The following is a 24,177-nucleotide window of genomic DNA, read 5'->3' as shown; positions in this document are numbered from 1 at the left end:
AAAAAGTAAAATACCTTATGATTATGCCCTATGAGCAAAATAAAATCTATGGTTGGTAATGATGTGATGGTAATGAAAAAACACCTCGGATATTAACTCGTTTGTGCTTGGTGATGCGTTTTTGCACCACTTCCTATTGTTCATAACGTTTGCTAATAATTTCGCTTCTGTTTCCGGAAATGCATATATTGTGTACTTTGCTGTTTGAAGACAAACCAAAAAGTAATTCATTTCTGTTTGTTCTCTTACCATTGACCGCTTGCGTTTGTGAGAACAATCTGAATGTAGCGTGTAGAACAACAAGATTAAATTGGCAAAAAATGGCAACTGGTTTGTCGAAATGAAATCTTTAAGTTATACGTCCCACGATTATGCCGATTAGGCTAAAGGAGACGGTGATTATGAGAAATGAATGAAATGGTGGAAGGAACGAAGTGGGAGGAAACGGGAGAACCCCGAGAAAACCCACGCACACGGTGTTTGTCCACCACAAAGTTCACTTGGCGGGAGCAGGGTTTGAACCCCAAGCACCAGAGGTGAACGTTTTACCACTGAGCCACCGCGGCCCCAAGTGATTTGTCGAGCGAAAGGTTATTGTAATTAGTATACTTTACAATGCTATTTTAAATTTCATGATAATAAAAAAAAATGTTCATATTAGCTTCACAAAGAATACATTGCCTATTGAGACACATTTGCTTAATATTTTCGTTTCCCAATTATATGTGTTGCGTTTTGGAATCAGCGGGCACGTACGAAATCTAATGTGTAGAATGAATGTTATTTTCTTTCTTGAAGTTTATAGTTCGTGTTCCATTTCACTGACATTTTCTGAAACTTATATTATGGTCTAAGAATAAACATATGTTAGTGTGGGACTCAAGGTATCCGGTGACCCACATACCTAGTGCACCGGTACTATTGAAAATCAAGTAATAATAAGCTCAAAGATACAACAGTATGATTTGAATTGACGATGTAAACAGCTTTCGTGACACACTATTGTGTCAGTCTTTACATTGCATTCTTCGTATATGGTTTTGTATCCTGCAAAATTAGCACAGCTAAGGTAAGAGCCTAACCTAATCTTACGGATAGGGTACCATTGTTACTTTCGACAGGATTTGCTAAAATATAGTTACGATAGGCATAATGTTGAACACGAAATCTTGTATTCAAGAAGCAACAGTTTTAAATTGTGTCACCGTGTATTGATGAATGAGATGTACTTTATCTAATTTGTTACTATGGAAGTTCATCATGCTTATTTTCAGGGATCTTAGCGTACTCTGACTAAGCGGTATTCAACTTCCAGCTGAAGCTTAATTCGTTTTGAAATATGGTTCGTAAGACAAGGTAATTGGGAATGGTGACAGTGTTTGTGATGAAAATGTAATTGTTAGAGAAGATGTTTCTGCTACTGGAAGCATAAATAATTCTAAAAAGCTACGTCATAACACCAAGATGAAGAAAACTTGTAGAAAATGTTGCAGAATGTTTTGCAGCACCGCAAGGAATTACGTAAAAAATTGAATATGTGGAAAATGTCTGCTTTGTGTCTACTCATGTAGACAGACCTATGGACCCAAAAAATGTGTTTAAGTTGTTTTTGTTTTCTGCCGAGGAATTGTGCACACATAGTCTAGTAAAGTGTTACATTTTATGTACAAAAAGGTAAAAATTACTTTCATTTTTTATGGAATATCTGAAAGTAATGATAGGTGTACTTTTCTATGTGGTTACCTGCCAATTTAAAGAAAATGCATGTTATGGGAGAAAAGTCCAAACACCCTAAACGAGACAGTTTTAAGTGCAATTCGCAGAAATAGATTTGATAATATAATGAGGTATCTACACGTGAATAATAACACAAATTTAGACGAAAACGATACGTTATCCTAGGTAAGACCGTATTTAGATATGCTTCGCCACAATTGTCTCGAAAATGCTATTTGTGAAACAATGACGTCAGTCAATGAAGCAATGATCCCTTATTTTGGAAGGCATAATTCGAAACATTTTATTCGAATTAAACCTATTCGATTCGGTTAAAAGGATTTTGTTTAAATTTGCCATTGGGCTATTTAGTTGATTTTGAAGTATACCAAGGGGCTAAAGTACGTAGAGGCACGCATGAAGAACAGTTTGGACTTGGTGGCGTAGTGCTCATGAATTTTTCAGAAATTTTGCCAAGCGTTGAAAGTAATATTCTCTCTCATCAAATTTTTGCTAACCACTACTTAATCTCCTTGAAAATTATGGATAAGTTTACTGCGATGGGAGTAGGTTTTACTGGTACCACCAGGCAAAAATGGAATTTAGGACTGGACAATAAAAGCAACTGCATATATATACAAAAGGAGAAAATGTGTAGTTACGATAAGTAGTGTTCAAACAATTCCGAGGTTATGTGCCGATGGAACGAAAATGCGGTTGTTACGTTAGCTTCGAACTGTGACGGTGTTAATGCTTCTAGGTATTCAGGTTGAGAGAAAAAAATCTATCAAGTAGCCATACCTTGTTGGAAAGTATAACAGATAGGCATGGATCGCATATACCAAAACGTGAGTGAATACGATGTAAATTGATCTAAAAAGTGGTGGTGGCCAATATTATTCTGGGGTATTAATATGGCAGTGCAGAATGCATGGTTCTTGCATCGGCGTCCAATTTCAGTAACACAGGACACTGTACCTGATCTTGGGTTCCGAAGAACAATCAGCTTGAATTACATTCAGAAATATGGTCAAAGAAGAGCAAAACCAGGGCCAACAGTAATTCCCGTCCAAAATCAGACATCAGATAATGTACGTTTCTACAACACAGGACACTTAATTGTACTGCAGGAAAAGAGACGATGGTGTTCAGAGTGTCGTTCCCATACAACAAGAAAGTGTTTTAAGTTCAATTTGTCCATATATGACAAGTATTTTGATAAGTTTCATGTCGGTTAATAGCAAAGTATCAAATAGCACTTGGAATTACATGGAAATTAACCACTTGATTATTGTAAGAACTCACAAATAATGTGCTTGATTTTTCCTCAATAAGTATTACATATATGATTTAACTTCTTCCGTATAATATTGTTTCTCTAATGTAAATTTTGTATGATGTATGTGTTCGGTTCTGCGTTTTCGCACCAGATGCATTTCACCAAAATGTAACCTTAAATGCCCGGTGATGCCTTTTCGCAACACCAAGCATCTGTAAAACTAATGCACTAATAGATTCAAACAATAACGATTTCTTGAATGGCCACATTTTACATAATTGATACATAAAATGATACAACTTTCTTGTGAACACGAATGGGTTAATGTGGAAGGAAACGAGACATTTTTGAAAAGCCTACAAACACAATGTTCTCACATGAAATTCACAAGGCCACGTTTCAACCCAGAGAACATTCGCACACAAGAGCAAAAGGAAAAATAAATGTTAAAACTGTTTCAGAAAAACTACTGAAAAAAATTACTCGTTCCTTAACAATAAACTGAAAACAGAAGTTAACGATTATTCGATTCTATATAATGATATTAAGAAAATGTTCATAATAAAGTTATATGATATAGTTACTTAGGGTAATTTAAGAACAAAAAAATGTTAATGTAAGTAAGCAATATGAGAATTTCGACATGAAATACGTTGTTAAATAATATTCTAAAACATTAAAACATCATGCAACATCAAGTTAGCTAACTATTTGAAGGCACTCTTCACATCTTCCTCAGAACGTTAGAAAAAAATGGACGTTGCACATAAGACACGAAGTATGATATTATTGCTTGATCGCAGAAGTGATGGGATAAACATGAATGTATGTAGGATTTCTATTCTGGAGACTTCAACATATTCGACTTCACACAGTAAATGAGTACTTTGTACAACAAAATCTGTTAGTACTACTGCAGCTACTATACTACTTATTAATAATAATGCGGTGTCTGGTTCGGTGTTGATGATTTATAGTCAAAGTTAATCGTTGGATGATAATATTATCATAAGCTGGTCAATCTAGGTTCGATGATAGTGAACCAGAAAACCAACTTAATAACTGAATTGAACATATATTATTAAATAGTTTATTCTTAATTCTCATAACAATTAAATTAATAATGAATTAGGGCCTTGCATGGGCAGTGTGGCTACTAGCTACTTTCCTATGTATTTAATAAAGTCTTCAATTTACAATTTCAACTCAATTTAACTGGGTTTAGTTGAAGGTTTACTCCAGTCCTGGTATAGCATTGTTGAAATTACTATCACTAGAGATATAGAAACTTAGGTGCCGAATCGCGGGATCTTTCCGAAACGAAAATTTAATTGAGACTTTCCTCCTAATATTCTACATAAAGGTTGAAAGCTACCTTCCGTGTTAATTGCAATACTTTAAATTCCTACCGGTAAAATTAATTCGCGGGTGACTCGATTGTCTTCCGTGTAGTAAGACTACCTTATATCTGACTCTAGATTTTTACCAATGTATTTTTGATATTTCCTTGATTGGGAGGTCTATGGAGTAATATGCATATACAGATTTCATTACACGGAACTCTGGCTTTAAGCAATGCAAGAGATTCTTAAGTTAATTTCCGTATACTATTATATTGTATGAAGTGTCAATTATTAATGTATCCGCCACACTGCCTGTGATACATTATGGTAATCCGGTTTATTTATTACGGCAATGAGAATTTTCAAAGATATGCACATAACTAGCACCGTATTCTTTAATATTTGTAGTTCTAATACGTAACAGTGGAACAACAGTATCGCCTACCAGTTATGGTTCTACTATATTGTTAGATATATACATGTATATGGATAGTAATTTTTGTAAATTAAGTGTGTAACAAGCGTGATGGACAAATGTAATTATTTGTTTTTGTACATGACCAAAACCTAGTAGTTCGGATAGTTCGGGAGATAGCAGTACTTTTATATTTTCATTCGAATATTTTCTTACCTCCTGAACTCAATTCGTTTCACCGATGCTTTAACCTTCAAACGTAAGTTCAATATATTGCAATTCTAATTAATTTGCGAGAGAATATTGTCAACCAGATAATAATGACCTAGCAAAATTGTTCTTATGCGCCAGCCACCTTTATCCGTTAAACGATAATAAATGTTATTAGTATATTAGGAAACATTTTGTACTGAAGCTATATAATGTACTTCGATAACTGCTGTCTTCCATACACCTTTCTGTAACACAAGAGGATGATATAATTTGGTCGTATAATATGATAAAGTATTTTGTTATTTTGTGGAAAGTATTCCATAGAACTGTTACTGGGAAATGTGAGGCAAAATCTTGATTGCTCCTTATTTAATTAAAAATATCTGTTTTTCTTTTCTTCTTCCTCTCCTTACCACCTGTCTGAGCAAATTGAATTTTTCTTTTTCTCTTACCTGACCCCTCTAATATTTGACATAATTAATTTTGAGCTTTTGTTTTTAGATCACTTTGCTACCTCACACCGTGATTGTAAAGCTTTCCAAATAGATATCCTATCACCCAGTACATCAGAGATAACATTAATACTTATACGTGAAATCTCTTTACCAAAATTAGTTGCACCTTTTTTACGATGGGAATACACTTCGAAATTAATCACCTAGATTACAAATACCATACCCTTCTTTGAAGAGTGCAACAAAATATACTTTATAACCACTACCATCTTGATGAGAATAATATTGAAAATAAGGGTAGTTCATTTTGCTATATCCTCAAATATATTATTATTTTTTAATAATGTAATATTATTGTTGTCGCTAACACACTTTAAATGCGATACAGCAATCCATGAATTAAATGATGCATGTCCGTTTAACGTACAAGAAAAAATACTTGGAGGAAATCGATAATTTTTCTTTGAAAATATAATTTTTGGAAGTTTGAGGCCCCCTAGAGCCGCCCCAGGTAATAGTACGCGACGTTAATGTACGCTTAAATAATACAAAAGGGTTATGGTGTTTCTTTGCGAAATAAGGTTAGAATATCTTACATAACGACATGAGGAAAAAATATTTCATAATCCTGTTTTTAAAGTAGAAAATTTACACTAAGAGGGTAATTTGCGGTGTACAATTTCTGGATAAATTAATATTCCAACGAATTTCATGGCTATGGCTTCATTTTCTTTAAAATGATACAATTTCTCAATTGCAATATTGTGCATGTCCCTATGGGGTATTTGGGGTAATCAGAAAATATAACTGAACACTATTTAAAAAAAGGTTTCTTGCTCCTGAAAAGATCCCGCGTGAAAGCATGTGATCATGATGAACCCTGAAAAATACACTGGAGAATTGGTAATGTTTCTCTCAAATAACATTCCGATATCATACAGAGTAACGTAGTAAGAAATAATTTCGCAATCTTCTTAATTATGCAATTCTACTTTAGGGTAGTTCTTTGGACACACTTTATTTTCAAACCTGGAGATATAAAGGAAAATTATTTATAACATTCAAATTGTTTGTGTTTCACTTAATTTTGATTTATTGTAGTTCATCATTCTTTTTTTTACTTTCACACAACAAAAACTTATCGCTCGTATCTGACGCATGAGAAAGAAAACAGGAAGAAGCATTAGGGATTAAAAGCTTTTAAAATAAAGGTAAAACGAGTATCATGTAATAAACCACATTAAACGTCAGTCTCAACATCATCAAAAATCTCATCGCTTGTGTCATCACAAGTAGCAAGTCCGAATTGTTAGGTCACAGTCAGTACACTTGCAAAGCGTTGTACAATACATTCATTAACTTTTGCTCTTATTCTGTGCTGAAGTTTTATGCAATCGTGTAACAAACCACATTAAATTTCAATCAGAACGCCGTCAAAATCATCATCACTACTGTCGACAAAAGTAGTTAGCTCGAATTGTTCACTTTCATTTTTACAGTCAGTGTACTTGTAAAGCATTGTACACTGCATTTGTGAGCATTGTACACTGCATTTTGTACATGCAACGAGGAGTGTTGCACTTTTTGCAAGAACAACTAAATAATTCACTACTTGTACGAGCTGCTTCAGGAAGAGTTATCTATGTTGGCTCCAAGCATCCAAATTTCATTTCTGTGCCAACCACAAAGGCCTGGATCAGGTAAGGTAGGTTGTTTAACAAAACACTATCTCCAACAATAGCCAGTTCGATAAGCATTCCTCTAGACGTGTTAAAAGTAAAACTGATATGTTGGAGGTATTCTTTCCATACAACGTCCTATCTATGTAAAGGTTCTTTCTTAATCTCATTAACTGTGCTATGATGACTGTACATGATGACTTATTATACTTCAAAACACCAATTTATCAACTTCGTCCATAAAAATCTCCGTATCTTAATGTAGCTAGGACAAAACTTGGAATGTCTGTGTGATCCTCGGGCGATTTTTGGATGTTCCCAAAGCGTTTTTCCATAACGGTAAACGAGGATATGGTGTCTCAACCCAATAATGTATGGAAAAATAGAAGGGATGTAGCTTTTTCGACACCAAGGTTGGTAAATAGTAGATGAATTGGGATATACTCTGAAGTCTTTCTAGTGCCAAATGCAATCCGTAAGACGTCTACTTGTAGTTGATTAAATTTTGACAAAGAAATAGCTACAACGTCAGTGTCCACTGTCCGAATGATCATAGATTTGTGTCCAGCTTGACGCGCCCCCTTAGTATAAAACAAAATTCTTGTATCCGCCTCCTGTTGACTGCATAGTTGAAGATCTTCATGGGTTAATAATGGTGTATTGCATAATATCGGTTCTCCTTTCGTAGTTACCACTTCTTTCCTCACTCTAGATACGAGTTACGTTGCAAGTAGATCAAAGAGTTTCTTCTTATCACCATTGAACAAAACGTTATTTTAAGTTCTAGGCAAAGGCGTATTACTACGAAGTTTTCGTCTTATGCTAGTACCTCTAAATAACGTGGTCTTAGCTTTCAAACTGTTAGATTTTTTGTCATCCCAGACAATATCAATTATGTTTATACTGTCCAATTCGTGATGAACTACGCTAGCAAATCTCTGTGTACACCCTGTATGTATCATATGGACTAAAGCTGGGCTATCCAGTATGGCACATGATGCTGAAGGTTTATCGCTGGGATAAACACAAACATTTCTGGAACACTGAAGAAGATCAGATTTTTTAGATTTTCGAATACGCCCACAGTTTGGAAAGAAGGTGGAAATGGTTGGCTTTCATCGCTAGAAGATTCGTCAAGATCAAAACCTCGCCGCTGTCACACGATATATTAATTTTGAAGAGAGGCATGCATCACGTCTTGTTCTTCTCATCAGCAATTGGGGTTTGCTCTCGGTTGAAGGTTCTGTTTTGAGTAACTTAACTTGATTGCATTTGATCAGTTTCTCAGTTGATACTACTTGCTGCTGAAGTCTGTATTTCACAAATGCTTTAAATTGATGCATACCAAGATCTCTTATTCCCCTTAAATCCACAATTCTGTTTTGAGAAACAAAGACATTTATATGTGCATTTCGTAACTCTTGGCTGCTGTCTTCAAACTGATTTTCTAAATCTTCATTAGTTTTTTTTCAATGTTTTTATGTGGTTGAAAAATAAAGACGAGGTTTTTGATGAGTATTCATGGCGTTCCGTTGAGGGTGTGTTAGGCTTTTTAAACCCCTATTCAAGTTTTTGTATCAATCTTGTTACTTCAGGATCAGCTACAACCCATCTCCTCAAATCATCTGAGTTTTTTGTTAGTCCCACTGCACGTCCATCCTTCTTAACGAAAGCATTGCACTGTTCATGCGCCTGGTCCAACGCCATTGCAGAAAATAATTTCCCACTAATGTTAACTTCCCAGATAAAAATTCCTCATTAATTCTTAGATGTATATCTGACAGATTTTTCATGTCACGCTAATATACTCAAAGACACCTGGCATAGTTTTGCTGGTTAAATAAAAATAACCAAGGAGCACATCTTGCCATTGAGTTCTCATAGATCTCAAAATTTGAGCTTTAGATTGATATAAGTCGTTCCACTAGCGAATTCTCTACTTCCGTCACTGTACTCCAATATGCGAAATTTGGAATCCTTTCACAATTGTCTTTTCACTTTTTATTAAACGGAAGAGGCTCAACAGTACCAGGCATTTCTTCATGACTATTAATATATTGAGTGTAAGCTAGTTTTGACAACATAAACAGGTCACATAATGGCATCTGATGTGCATACCTTGCCTGTAACACGAAGCACTTTGATATAAAACTGAGTTCTACCAAAATACGTTAACCCAGCTTCAATGATACATTCAGGAACGTTCATAGATGATAAATTATTTAAAACCATATCTTTCATTTGATCAAGTTAACATATTTTAACACTTTATTATGCAGTATGATTCCCTTAATTCAACATATTTCCTTTGTTTTACCAGTAAAAGTGTTGACAACTGTTTACAAATAACATTTTGGTCCACCAGCACAAAATTCTTTGATATATGTATACGGTCCATATTCTGCTAACTTATTTTTCCAATCTCCTAAATACAATCCCATTTTTAACTGAGGCTCAGCCGGAGATTGGCTGTAAATAACATTCTCGGAACCACAATATAACACACGCTTGCCGAATAAATCCAAGTAACGGAATAACTCGTTCCGATCGTGTTTCGTGGTGTATGCGGCAATTACTACGTTCATATTTTTTTTTTCAGGAGCAACAACGCCTTGATTAACTCTCCTGTTGAGCACACGGATTTTATCGCCAATTGGAACACACGATTTGCCCCATAATTTCTAGCTATGCGGATTTACCCCACCGGAAGTTTACATTCAGCTTCGACATACACTTCTTAGGTTTGTAAACATAATCTTTTTTCGGAGTAAGTGGATTATCTATTTTTCGAAATATTCGCGTATGAACTGGTCTTTTTGCTGCTCGGTGGCTCATCCTGCATGAAAGCCATTACATTCAGTCTTGATCTTCATGAAAAGGTTAATGTACTCCACAGCCGTCTTTTTTTCCAGCGTCATACAATACAACCCATAGCTCCATACCTCGTGTTTTTCGGTCACTCTGTATCCTTTCTGATCAGTCATCTACAACCGATACACCGGTCAAAGCTCTCTCCGCATCAGAATCTATTCAATCAACTTGATTCATCGTGTCTGCACATGCTCAGGATAGAGGGAATAAATTTCACCACTCCGATGGGGCAACATGGGTTGGTACAGATTGTCTGTCGCTATTATCGTATATTTTATTATTCCCTCGAATCCCGAAACATCGGGACAGTCTCTATCTGCACCATAAAATTTCTTATGACACACAGGATATTTCCTCACTTTACAACAATAAGGATAGAGGGAGATTATGACGGTATTCATGGTTTGCTCTCCCTCTTACAAAATTTCATTCACTATATACTCAAGTTATTTTAATCTATTTATTTGTTTATAGTATTCTCATAGCGCAATTAAAAGTAGTATATGTTTCGTTATATGTGGTGTTATCACGGCCTGTGTGGTAACAAAGCTGGCAATCATGAAATGGGCAACCTTGGTGCTCCCCAATATGTCCTGCGCTTTTAGAGCTCTCATGATCATCCACTTTACATCCACCAAGCACCCCAAACTCTCGTACGTTACCAGAATGCTGAATTTGTTCCTAATGAGTCCGCCTTCTGTATGAGCCACTGAACGGCGCCGAGCGGTTGATTATCTCGCCAGCTGTACCAGCTATGTGGGATAACAATAATGGTGTCTGATTGCAAGCAGTATTTCCTATACATTAAGATACACGCACTGGCAATGCATATAGTTTCTAGAAACGGGTAAACGACCGATATAAGCTAAAATCCATTCATAAATTTTATACATCCATTGCGCAGCGCCGCCACTTCATTTACACAGCATTTAATTAATTATTCTTTTAAAGTAAAAGCCTTATCCTCAAGTTTATCATTTTTTCATCATACCACTTGACAAACCCTGTTTCTTTCTCTTTTTAAGTTGCGCACATCATAATACTCGAGTCCGGGTAAAGCTCTACGATAATCTTGATTGGCCTTCGTGTTAAATAAATGAGGGAAATGACCGCTCGAAACGGGCAAATCGAACGCTTCGCTTAATTTTGATAAAGGCATTGATAGAAAATTTAGGCTATCAATAAATTTTAAATATAACTATTACATTGCTAAAATCTTACACCCACCCACAACTATTCGAGGAGTCCACTCTTTCTCAAGTATCTCACTTTCTCAAAAAAATAGCGTCGTATCCATTTGCGTTATGAGCTATGGTATACTATTATGTTAATACAAGAACGCCTTTGTGACAAATTATCTAGAAACTCTACAATACATTTGACTCCATAAAATACATGTTCTTTAACACCATATATACCACACAGTTCACACATATTATTTTTACAGTTGTAGCATGTCTGCTGCCTTATTAACATGCCGGGCTCGTGCTCTAAAATACCACCGGCTATTTCCTTATTTTGTCCGCACTGAATGTGATAAAACACTAGTAAACAATTTTGTGGAATACGTATTCTGTTCGGTTGAATATAACATAAATGTCCTCATGGCATCATATTATTAGATCCCGTGCATAATACTATCCCACAGACATGCGGATACCGCTCTTCATATCCACGTATGTTTTAATACATTGAGGGCACACTTTCAAAATATCGCATAATGAAAACATAATTATTGTAGAGTTGAGCTCAGTATAAGCATCTATTACATTTCTTAAAATATGGCAGTTTTTGTAATGGTGCATGATGGATTATTCTGGCATTTATTACACAATACTTTACACTTCCCCACATGCCTGTCTTTAATGTGAATTTTTTATGACAATCTTCGCAATATATGGACATAAAAATGTCGCACTTAGGTTAGTGATTACATTGTAAAGGCTGTTAACATTCAGTAAATTAATATGCGTACCGTGACCGTGATCATCAAAAAATAATTTTTCTCCAGACAATCCGCCATTCAGAGTAATTAAATACGCTGCTAAATATGCCTGAAATTTTTAAATTTTCAGTATTCTACCACCATTCCCTAAACTAACACCAGCCTTTTCATACAATTGAGAGACCTTATTAAACATATTTGTTGAGCTTTGATGCAAATACCTACCTTTCTCTTTTCTGTTATCCTTATTTTCAAGAATTCCTATAGCCCCTACCAGGGCCTGGCACATACAATAATAATCGAGATTTTTAATAACAACAATAATTCTGTTTTTTTATATACTCATTTACAATAGTGAAATTCTGTTTCACCCGTCCCATACAAATATTCAGCTCAACAGGTTGACAATACACAACGAAACGGTACTGATGTAGGAAAAACATCTTTGATTGTATTATTATTTCTAAAGCATGTCCATACATTCTCAGCATTCATATTACTCTAAAAGACAAACAAAATGGTATACCTGGGTGGCTTTGGTTAATAAACCTAAGTATTACACGATGATGAGGAAGCAAACCTCTCATTATATACTCTACCAAATCATTTATTCCATTTTCTAGCTACGCAAGAGTTTTTCCCCCTCTGTTGGAGGAGTTAATTCGACCGACATTAAATTATCATTATCCTTAAAGTGCTTATAATATTGATGTAATATAGATACTAAATCTCCTAATTTTGAAAAATGTATTACCGATAACGTTTGCTGTTTTACAATAATTGGGTCTCTTCCCACTATGAATATCAAGAAGTGCTTTTTGTAATAGTATGTTATCGTTAATGTTTGTAGTTTTACTATAACGGGATCTCTTTCCACTATGGAACCTCAAGCAGTGTTTTTTTTAGATAACATATTATTCTCAACGCTCACTGTTTTACAACGTTCAACAATCAGTTCACTATAGAAAACCAAGAAGTATTTTTTGTAATAGTGCATGATCGTTAATGGTTGTTATTTTCCTGTAATTGGTAGTGATTTTCTAATAACTTATTATTCTTAACGCTCATTGCTTTCACGCTATATCGAAAACAACGCTTTTGGCATTTATATTGAATCGGAACAGAGTTCCGAATCGGACGTGAAGAGGAGCAAGAAGTCGAACTGGTGCTGGAACAGGAAAATGAACAGGAACTCTTGTGGTGGCGTGTCACCGCTCTATAGTTTATGCTTAAATAAAGTGGTTAACCTGGGATCCAACATAAGACAATTTCCTCTTAGACTTTTACAAACAAAATCACCCTTGGATCACGGTACCCAATAACTCTTCGTCCTCAGCACCCTGAGAACAGCTTATATCGCGGAATTGTCCCGAGGAAGAAGGAGACGGATTGGTTTTCGTCTCGTCTCTAAATGAAGATCTGGCTGTTGTGGCCTCCCTTCTCAACACTTCCGATGACCTCATTTGGTCAGGCATATGAGCAGCACTTTAAAACGAAACGTGATATTTTAAAAATTACTAACATTTTCCCATTATAAAACTTATTGTAAATTTGGTTGAAAATACATTCATATACTCCCAGAGTGTTGGACATTGCCATAGGGCCACAGGAATAATCGTAAATATTTCGACATTTCCAAATTTGACACTGCCGCGACAAGCAGTATATATTCTGAGAGTCTCATTGGCCTATGAACAAGGGTGGGCAATTCGTTTTGCCAAAATTTCAAATAATCTTAAATTTCTCGAGAACGGTTAGAGCTAGAGGCACACGGTTTTCAAATTTGACATTGCCAGAAAAAGGCGCATACCATTCACTATCTATAACCATTGGTGCCAACTGTTGAGAAAATATCAAATAATCGTAATTCTTTCGAGAACAGTTAGAGCTAGGGTTTCAAATTTGACATTGTCTTGACAAGCCGTATACCGTTTATTATCCTGTGACCAGTGACGAGCCTTTTCTGCCAAAATTTTAAGAAACCGCCGAGTGGCTACGGGTCATCTTCTCCATATACAGCAGGGCTCCACATCTGTCACTCGTTGCGAAATAGGACTTTGACCCCTAAATCTTGACAATTTCGAAAAATAATTCCTTTCTATATACCTCGGTGCGCCGATTACGAATCTTAAAACCCAAGAATCGCTACGAGGTCACGTTTGCCCATAAATGACACTTTCGGTCACGATTTTCTGATATCTTGAATTCGACACCACCAGACCAATAACAAAGTCGTATACGCTGATCACGAATCTCAAATCGCCGAGTCGCTACGAGGTCATCTTCACCCATAAAACCCCTTTTCCGTCACGACTTTTGAGATTTCGAATTCGGCCCCGCCAGATTAGTATAGATGTCATATACGCTGATCACCAATCTGCAACAACCAAGTCGCTACGATGTCATCTTGACCCACAAAACCGCACTTCCGATCACATTTTTTTAAAGATTTCGAATTCTACTAAGCCATATTTCGCTAATCACGAATATGAGGTCCCCATACCTGTCACTCGTTGCAAATAGGACTTTGAGCCATAGATCTTGGCCTTTGTCAAAGAGAAAAAATACTACCCTGCTATGTTACATAGGGTTCGAATATGTGATGTGTTCAAACTCTGCTGTTAAATAGGGACTCCGTAGTCTGCTGGTCCTGCTGTGTTCAATCGGAACTGGAAGTGGTACTGGAACAGGAGTTGGAACTACAATTTTCTGCGCTTTAGTGAAATTTCTAATAAATTGGATATGAGCATTTCTCCACCTAGTGTGTGTGAATAACCAGAGTTTTCTATATTGTTAAATGGTGTTATTTTTAATCTTTGCTCTACTTAATTGCAATAGTCTTTTTTCATATCAAGAAAGTGCTCTTAACAGAGAACAAGTACATCTCCGATGCTATAATGGTTGAAAAACATTACCGGCAGCGTCATGGTCGTTCTCTATACTCATAGTCTTGCTGTTGTGCATAATTCAAACTGTAATATTTCTGCGCGTGCGTGGTCCAGTGGTGTTCATGCTTGTGTAATCTCTAAAATAGGTCATAGTTGTAAAACGCTAGTCGTTACGTAGTCTGCAGACGGGGAACCTAAACAGGTACTGGAACCTGAGTCGGAAAGGAATGAGAACTGGAACAGAAACCAGGTCTGAAACAGGAACCGGAACAGTTTGGGCAAGTGCAGCAGGTCAAAAAGTGCGTCGAGTGTCACCTCTCTACTCAAGGCTTAATGCACCCAATGGGGATTAAACAAATACGAGTCTTTGACCTGAGAAATTCAGATGATTATATGCTAGGACACACTCTTGCATTTGTGTGATTGAAATGAAGAAGAAAACTCATTCTCGATTATAGTTTTGGCATTGAAGTAAAATAATAACACATCAGGAGTTTTTACGACAGACTGAATTACAGATTAAGACGAAACCGAATCTTCATAATGCATTCAATTTTTCAATTCACATACAATCGAATCAGGACTCCTATAAATACCAAAGACATATGCTCTAACGAGAACAGTACTGGGGTTAACTATCTCTTCCCAAAAAATAGATTTACAGTTTAAGATGGAATCTGAAATATAATAATACGGTTCTCTAATGAGAGCCTCTAAGTATTTTTTCTTAGGAGAGAACATTCTTTCTCGTACACAAAAGCATCGAGAACTAGGTTTATGAAAATACATATGATAATAATAATAATAAAAAAAACACTTATTACAATGCTAAACAGGATGTTCAAGTAAATATCACATCAAGTATATAAAAAAGAGAGTTACTCTATTCTAGAAAAATCAAAATAACTCAGAATATCTCCGATGCTATATGAGACGTTGATCTATAGTTTAACGTGGAATCCGTTTTCTCTTGAGGCTAAAGTAAAGATTTTATACGCTGGTTTTTCATATTAAATAAATTATGTTAGACCTACAGTGAAATGAGAATATGAGAGGAAACGAGAGAACTCTATGAAAACATACGGACATACTGTTGTCAACCAGAAACTCTCATGTCCAGGGATCGATCAAGGGACAGTATACATTAGAATTGAGCATCCTACAAGTGAGCCACTATACATCCTGAAAGTCATTCAATTTGTTAGTAGAGAGCAATACAAGTGACAATATAATCTGGTTTAGTTAGCATACACAGATACAGGTTTCCCTAACCTGACATAGCTGCTTTACAAAAATAACAAACATAAAAATAAATAATAGAGGATCACATTATTTTTTTGGAGATTCAAGCAGACAACTAAGATTGATTGTAGCTACGATATCTTACGATTTAAGATTATATGCACAAAATCCATTTAGTAGGACCAGAAATCGAATCTGGGAGTACACGAATGAGAGTGGAATTAAATTTGTGGTGTACAGTCTTCGTGTTAAGAGTTTCTTTCTCGGGACATAAGTGTGTGGAGTTCAAATGGAAGATTTTTCATCTTCAAGTTGATTTGAAATATACAATTTCCACTGAGTGCTACTCCAACAAATTCAAACCCATGATCCTAGGGACAATAATCTACCGAAGATCATGTTCGTTAGATTGCAATTTACTGTCCTTTCCAGTGCCAATTCCACAGTCTAAGAGAGAGATGAAACACGAACCATTATAATGCCTTGTAATTTTTAATGTTTTCTCACCAAGAATCAAAACTGAACCAAGTAGAGGGAAAATGGGAATGAGACGTTTGTTCTGAAAACCCATGTTCATGTTGTTAACTTAACTTGAAAATGAAACGAAGGATGATTATACGGGCTGTTGTTGAAGTTGATTAAAATAGGTACAAAGCTCTGTAGACTAGAGATAAATGTAATGTCAGATGAATATTTAAAAATAAACACATACACAGCCACACATTCATACATACATGCAAACTGCAGTTCACTTTGAAGAGAAGGAGAATGGTGAAGTGTACAGAGAGATTCAGAAACATTTCAAATCAAGGTTGATTGCATATCTTTTAGATAACGTGTTATTCGAAAATCATGCGTTGTCTTATTCGTGTAAAATTGATTTAAATCCAACGTTCTCAGCGGCCCAATGTGTATTGTGCTAATTTTAGCGGCCCATATATGTAATTTGCATATTTATGGGTCTTCATACATTCGTAGTTAATACACTACGATAACGCTCGGAACAAATTGCTTTTAGTTTCGGTAGATGTTAATGGACATGAATGTGAGTATATGCAACACAAATTGCATCACGTAAGGCTTCTTCGATACATGTTACTCACCCCGACTGCTATCTTGAATCCGCCATATTGGATTTAATTTCGTTTTTTTCTACATGGGAATAGGTGCAAGTGATATATCAAATTCATGCAGAATTTTCTCGGAAATACACTGGCGTAGTTAATGTTACCATAGCTTATGCCATTTTTAAGATTTTGCACAATAAATCCCTCCAGAAAACTCGTGAACAAACCTTTTAGAGTAATATCAATTATGGTAACGATGTTGACAAATAAAAATAATTTCTAACTGCAAAAAGACTGTAGGCAGTGGCTTATTTAAGAGGGGACTACCGGGCTTAAACCACCTTCCTAAATTGTATTTACTATCTTAAAGTAAATGAAATATATTGATGAATTTTTACACTTCCAGAAATAAAGTTAGCAAAGCCTCCGAAAAAAAATCTTAAATATGCCACTGACTATAGGTATAAACAAACTCTTGACAACATTGATGTTATAATCTTATTACATTTATGTGAGTGAATGTTATTACTTTCATGTTCTACTATAACAAAGAAGTGTTCCATTATGGTCAAAATACCTAATGTAAATGAAAATAGGACCAGAAGCCCTACAGTTTCCGTATTCACGTTTAGGTATGTGTGCACTTATGCATTTACGTTCAGCGAATATTTCGTCAACAATAAATCGTTTAAAAGATTATATATATACACAGGAAAGTGCAAAATTTTCTATTCTTTTCAACATCCGTGAAGTTCCTGATATTTAACATGCAATTCCTTGCAAACGGTACAAGCTACGTTAAAATTAACTACACCAATGAATTGCCATGAAAAAATTATATTAATTTGATATATCACATGCACCTATTGCCATTTGAAAAACCAAAAGTTGAACTCAATATTGTGCTTATTATGATCCAAGATGGCAGCCGGGATGGATAACACGTGTCAGAGAAGCAGCACTTGCTTCTCTTTTGTTTTTGCATATAACCACATTCATGTCCAATTATATCTAAAGAAATTAAAAGCAAATTTGTGACTGAGCTTTATAGTAGTGGTTGACTAAATTCCGAATATATGAAGGCGCATAAATATGCAAACTACCCTCATGGGTCGCTAAAATGACTGCAATACACATTGGGCTGCGGAGAACTTTGCATTTAAATATATTTTACCCGAATCCCGAGGGGACACTTCGCGAATGTACCTTGTGAGATTTTCTGAAATTACAGTACATCTTACATTGAAAAATGTTTTACTTTAACCATTTGAGTGTACTTGAATAAAATAATACTCAGATGTAGAGAGAAAATATGTGTTTTTCTATTTTGATTCCTCCGAGCCTGTGAACTACAAAACTTGATACACTGATACATCATCGGGAAACTTATCTCAAGTTCGATTGCGTTGCGTTTTAAAGTGATATGCAATTTATTAATTTGTTAACACACGTATTGTTCCTTGCGTAAACCAAAGGCTTATGAATCGATAGATCTTATTGAGCTGAACGAAGTGGTATTAAAACGTAAAGGAAATATACTTTCAAATTTCAATGTTACAATCAACGGGAATCGTGGGTATAACTTTATGCATATGTCACATGCGCTAACCACAAGAGCAGCTGGAAAGGACTATGCTGCAAGAAGTGATAAGGGTCGCCACTCCATTACAGTTTCCAGAACGTTCCGAGCTATATGCGTACATTATGCATTAGGTACTTCTGTAGTTGAGTAATCTCTAAATTTGAGTACGTGCGACATATGTATGGAGCAAATTAAAACGTGATATTGAATATTAATTAACCAAATCAATGACCTGTGGAACTCGAAAGTACAATTCGTAGTTCACAAAGGATCTCCATTGACTTCTGTCCTTAGTCACCTCGATCCAGTGTCTACTTTGTGTTTCTGCTTTTGCAAAATCCATCTTAATATTGTCCTTCTATCTTGGAATAGTGCATGGCTGGATTTCGGTGAGGACACTGGATACAAAAGTTATAAAACTATTCTCAAATCAAGCATCCTGATTGAATTTTTCTGGGGTTTTACTCGTTACATCAGTCAAATATCGGAATGGTACTTAACATAATGATTAACTTCCTTTCCAATTCATTTCTTTCACCCCAATTCCCTCGATAGTGGGATAGCTGAGGGCTGTCATCCCTCATACGCTACGGCCTAATATGTCCATAGATCCCGAAAAAGCAGAAATCTAACCGCTATGCCTACTCCTACAGCTAACGTTTCCCTTTCACATACATGCTTTGTGAATTTACACTAAAGAAGACAGTTTGTTTTTATAAATTTAAAAAGCAAGGAACAAGAATCTCTCTCTACACTATAATCTAACTGAGCTGAAATGCTTTCTACAATTCAAAGGAGACGAGAAATTTCTTTTCTCTTTATTACTAATCCTAGAATAAAATACATTTACAGCTCTCTAATAGGAAAGGGGAGCACTCTACTACTGAGCTACCATGTCGCTGAATTCTTCAAATTCATTTTCATACATACTTTGTGAAATCAAAATAAGGAAGATAATTTGTTCCTTTTATCATCCTTCATTCATTCATTCTATTCATTCAAAAGAAGTCACAATGTTAACGTCCAAGCTAACCACAGTATCCATCGGAAGAGAGTTTGTAGATATATTTTCAGATGCATTTTTCTGTTATTCAATAAGTAAAACCGATGAATTGCGGGAAGATGACGAACGTATTTTCGTAGACGTCACTTCAATTTCAAAGCTATAATCCAGAATGAATTTTCTTCATTTCAACCACAAAAATGCCAGAATGTATCTTAGCATATACACATCTGAGTTTTTCACGTCAAAGGCAGGTATTTTTTCGTGAGATTTAATCCTCATTGGGTGTATCAAACCTTGGAGGAAACTAGAATAATCATTCAAATACCATTTAAACAAGGAGTTTTCTATAATTTATAAACGGTACCGAAAAGTGACAATGAACCCCAGTGCTATACTGACTACCAGATGCTCCTTTGGAACTTACATGGTGTCCAGGTTTTCCTCTCGCTGAGAGAGCATTGAACACTTGAAAACATTAAAGTGATTCGACATTAGGAGCTTCGATCAATGACCATCTCATTCATCTAACATATGCTACAGTACATGAAACCCAAGGCCAATCAATATATATAAGTATACAATACACATAGCAACTGCTCTATTAGCGAGCAGGTCCAGTTCACAAATTAACTTCCGGTCTTTTGCAGGTAACAGGGGTCTCAGAGTACCAAGAAACCACTTACCCATTTTTTGTATGGGAGCTTCGCGCAGTGAATATCTCAGCCTCAGTTTATAGCCAACGATGGGCAGAGTAGTCACTCAGGACGTGACAAGTGACAATTGCACATAGCAAGAAGCAATTTGCACGAGAAGAAAAAGAAGAAGAGGAACATTATGTTTCATCTTATTTATAAATATGTAGAAAGGTATCCAAGACAATGGGCGTGTCCTACCACTCAGCAGCACATTGTTGTAGGACGTGGCCTAACATAAAAAAGGTCAAAAATGGCCATACTGCCTGATCTGTACTTATTTATTCTTTGTGTTCCCGTCTGTTTGTAAGTTGATAATAGCAGCACATTCGCCTTGAAATCCGTATATTCTCAGTTATTCAGAAGAAGAACAGCGAACAAATAGAAGCCAGTCAGAAAAACGAGAATTGCAACAAGAAAAGGGGATTGCTGTGGTGAAAAATGAAAAAAATATGTGTAATATATTACACGTGAAAAGAAACTGACATGAGGACGAGAAATTTCACCTTTGAATGGTTCCATATTATCTTTCGGGTGAAGGAACTGCGGCAAGAATGTGCCACTGGGAAACTGCACCGACTAATAAAATTGTGCTTTAAAATTGCTGCATAATAAGACAAATACAAACATGGTCTATCGCTGGCACTACACTTGTTCTACAATATAACCGAGTTTGCCAAGTTTGTATGCTGAATCGTTTGTTGCGGAGAATTGTAAAATCTTTTTAGGTATATCACTATATTTGTAACTTACTACTACACGACAATATGGCAGACATACTGTTAAACAAGGAGCAATGAGTATTTTGAAATTAATAGAGATAAGGATCGGATCACGAAAAAGGGGAAGGATATTTCAAGGTAATCTGCTGTGAAATGTTTCATTAGAATTGTTGAACGTTACATTAAAGGAGATCCTATTCGAAAGCAAAATGGATCACGATAGGTACAGATTCAAAAAGTGGATTTCATACAATCAGGTACCACAAAATGTACCTGATCGTCAAGCTGAAATTGTTCACGGAAGAATCATAACCGTAGGTGAAATTCTCTGAAAACACATTCTGTGCAGGTATGTCTGTGCAGGTAAGTGTTTTGGTTATTGTAGAAACTTTGCTGTTACTCACAGCTGTTCTTAATTACCATTGTGAGTTCCTTCGTGGAGGTCGACGTCGGGAGTGCTACATTCCAAGAGCTCAGATTTACCTCTTAACCTCATGAAGTTTATAGTTCTCTTTTAACTGGAAGTGATCCGCAAATTCCCGGAAAATATCTCATGAGAACGGGCGAACACAGATGATTTTTTAAACACTACTGGCTGAAAGTTATCACTACTTTGTACAACAGAATCATACATTCTTGTTTCTAAATCATTCTTGTTTTTAAATCATATATTTGTGAATATGAAGATGAATTGCCCGTTGAGCAGAGTTATTAATTTTGTTCTGCTAATGTATACATCTGACTGTTATACCAAGGAACACCTGTTTTGACATAAACTTTTTTTCCGAAGACTTGAGCCTGTATTAGTTGCAGCTAAAAGGGTAGACATAAAGTAAATAAGGAGATGAAGTTAATCTAAACTGTTGGAATGTAGGACTGATGCTTATCAATGGTGATTAATAACAGTTCGCAGTAACAATAAAGCTATTCAGTAAATAAAACACTTAGTGACATACCTGCACACGTCCCGTCTTCAACAAGTCGTGTGACATTGTTTGACGACTCACAGCGCCAGCAATTTAAACAACAGTCTTCGTGCAGCTTTCGACCAGTGTGCATCTTTTCGAACAGAAGTTGCAGAAAGAATTGAGTATAAAGGAATGCCCTACTGGAACAGTTAGATTCATATGACCGTGGTGACGACTGCAACAATGAAGACTTTCGTTTTTCTAATGTGAATTTGCAGAATGTGTAAACCTCTCAAAGTAGTGACAGTGATACCGAAGGAAATATGGTGTCTGGCAGTGCGACTTCGTTTGGTATGTGCAGACAAGGACTTTCAAGCAGACGTGGTCGTGGCCGTGAGCAAGAACAAGGTAACAATGCGCTTACTCAGACTACAAGTAGCGCTGACAAGAAGTACACATCATCTAGAGGTATTGTGTGGACCCTTATAAATCTTAGCAGCACCGCTTCCACTACAAGTTGCACGCCATTTTGTAATATTGGGCTAATTGCAAGTAGAATAAAACCTTTTGATCATCGTAACATTTTATCAAAACCTGCTTCAGCATGGCGTTTGATGGTGAATGAGTCAATGGTGAAACAAATTCGAGCATGTACTGTTGCCGAAGCACGACGTAATTTTGGAGGTGACAAATCTGAAATATAACGCTGGAAGAACTCGATGCATTTTCGCCCTGCTTTATGCCCATGATGCACAAGTTTATTCAACACTTTGTGCTGATGATTTTTGGAACAAGAATTGGGGACCACCCGTGTTCAAAGAAACAATGTCTCGCAATCGTTTCCGTGAAATCATGCTGCACCTTAGATTTGATGTGCTAAGCAGCAGAGCTGAACGCCTGGCAACTAAAAATTTGCTCTCGCGTCTGAAACTTGAAACAAACTCATGGAAAACTGTTATTTGTGTTGCAATCTCGGACCAGAAATAACCGTCGATGAACAGTTGTTGCCATGAAAATCAAGGTGCAGATTTATCCAATACATGGCAAATAAGTCGAACAAGTTTCGGCTGTCATGCTTGTTAGTAAAGTTGAAGGCCGACCAAATGATGTACAACTTGGGGAGAGTGTGTTACTAAAATGGCTGCAGCAGCATCTAAATGTCTGACACAACGTCACTACTGACGGTTTTTCTTCTGTGAAACTTTTCAGATGAGCTTTCTATGCAGAAAACCACAATTGTTGGAGCGACGCGTTTGAAGAAGCGAAAATTACCTTCTATTGCACGTGACACGTCAACAATAAGATTTTCGACTTTTGCACTGAGAAATAGAGACAAGACACTAATAGTATATATGTGCAATAGCGAAAAGAATGCGGTAATTCTTAGCACCATGCATACTAATGTGTCCACGGACTACAGCCTAAAGAAGAAACCGAACTCTGTCACTTACTACAATGGCACAAAATGCGGAGTAGATGTAGGGGACCAGATTGTGAGGAAATGCACTACATGATATGGAACTCGCAGGTAGCCTCTTCAGGTAGTTTACAACGTACCTGACATTGCCGCACTCAATAGTTGAATACTTTTCAAGAAATCGTCGGGCTTCAGAATTTCACGCCGAGAGTTTTTTCTTGTTCTGGCAGAAGTATTACGTGCTGATTCTTTGAGCGAGAAATTCCCTCCATTTGTTCCAATGCTCACTCAAAACAGAAGAAGTGTGCTTTTCAACTATGCAACGGACAGAATAAGACTTCTGCTAGTTGTGAGGGACACTAGAAACCAATTTGTGGAGAATGCGTTGCGATGATTCTTAAGCGTGTGTATTGTTGACCTTGTGCTGATGTCTAAAGTACTTTGGAACTTGTGTGTTTGTTAATAGTTTACATTCGTGTGTATCATACTCATTTTGAAACATCTTGAGTTATAATTGGTAATGTGTAGAGTCATATCGCATTATCTTCCTTTTTTCTGTTCTGTTCTTCTCTTTTGCTCTTTTCTACTTTCTTACTTAGGCAGAAGCACTTTGAAAAGCAAGTTAAATCATATATTATCATTGTTATACCATTTATAAATAAAAATATAATTTGCTCTTAAAAAGATGATAATTTCTTATGGGGGATTCGCTATACATTACACACATACATACACAC

General features: G+C 36.1%; 1 protein-coding gene across 1 annotated transcript in view; it reads right to left on the bottom strand.

The window, feature by feature from the left end:
• LOC145683385 (phospholipid scramblase 2-like) overlaps positions 1 to 24,177 on the bottom strand; it is a 1,334,370-nt gene that overhangs the window by 946,059 nt on the left and 364,134 nt on the right. The gene's annotated exons all lie outside the window — the stretch shown is intronic.

Source organism: Thermobia domestica, chromosome 4 (assembly GCF_964235325.1).
Source record: "Thermobia domestica chromosome 4, izTheDome1.hap1.1, whole genome shotgun sequence".
NCBI classification, from domain to species: domain Eukaryota; kingdom Metazoa; phylum Arthropoda; class Insecta; order Zygentoma; family Lepismatidae; genus Thermobia; species Thermobia domestica.
Note: the sequence above shows the minus strand (reverse complement) of the source record. Positions and strands in the feature narration are given on the sequence as shown.